The sequence below is a fragment of the Arachis ipaensis genome, chromosome B5, assembly GCF_059453495.1.
Source record: "Arachis ipaensis isolate K30076 ecotype BB chromosome B5, ASM5945349v1, whole genome shotgun sequence".
NCBI lineage: Eukaryota > Viridiplantae > Streptophyta > Magnoliopsida > Fabales > Fabaceae > Arachis > Arachis ipaensis.
The window spans coordinates 156,708,892-156,710,085 of NC_142440.1; positions in this window are offsets into that span (position 1 = coordinate 156,708,892).

The following is a 1,194-nucleotide window of genomic DNA, read 5'->3' on the forward strand; positions in this document are numbered from 1 at the left end:
CTTCTTTTTATTTTTTCTTTTAAATTAAGATTATGTGAAGATACTTTGAGTAGAAAACAGGAGATACAGTTATTTTGATTTTGTCTCTTGATGCGATAGGAGGCAAAACAGAATTACAGGTATGAAATATTATAATGAAGTATAGCTGGAGAGTAGAATTAGGAGATACTTTAGTTTTGTCTCCTATAATGCAAAATTAGAAACAGAGAAGAAAAAGAGAAATGGCACACAGATGTATCCTGGTTCAGCTACTCAGTGCCATGTAGCTTACATCCAGTTTTCATAACAACAATGATAGAATTTTACTATTTTTCAACAAGATGACATTCACCAATTCTCCTTAGGATTCTACCCAATCATATCTGAGATAAGTCCAATTTCTAATCCAAACCAAACTTGATTAAGAACTCACCCTAACTTTCAACAGCAAAGTGCTAATCCAACTTGTAAGGGAAGTCCCTTAGGATCATGACAACAAAACAGAAAAAGTTACAAAGATTTTCTGAGATAAATATAGGCTTTTCTCTAATTCTAACTCTCTTGCCTTTTTTCACTCAATGGCTTTTTCATACAAATCTCACTGTTATGCCTTTTACCATTGAAAACAAAGAAAGACTAGACTAAGAAAATAAGATATTCAATGAAAAACATGAAGAAAAGAAAACATCTCAGTGAGTTATGGAAACCCAAACATTGTGCTCTTACTCCTTACTCAAATCTTTGGCCGTTCACCCCTTTAATAGATGAGTGAAGCTTCGAGGGCATGAAACCTTACTTTATCACTTGTTTGACATCTTCTCCTAAAAATTAGTAGTAGCAGCGGCATTTACAGAGGTGAGATGGAGTATAAGCAATGAGTAGACAGTGTATGCAACCATACATTCCATCTTCTCTTTCAACTTTTTTCATCTTGTCTTTTGAATCTGAACCGTGTATTCTTGATTTGGCTCCAAGTTTAATTTTTGAACGTTGATTCATAGCAGAGCTCTATAGCCTCCATTTTCTTCATCTTACCAGAAATGTATATAAGGAGGAAGGAAGTTTCAACAAGCTATTTTGGGTGTACCAAAAATGAAAAAATCTTTTTGATCCAACCTAAAATTTGTTTTGTGTTTTTGTGTCCTAACTTCTAATTTCTTCTTCTTTCTTCTTTGTAGCTAATCTCTTTTTCTTCCTTAATGTGAGCCTTAGATA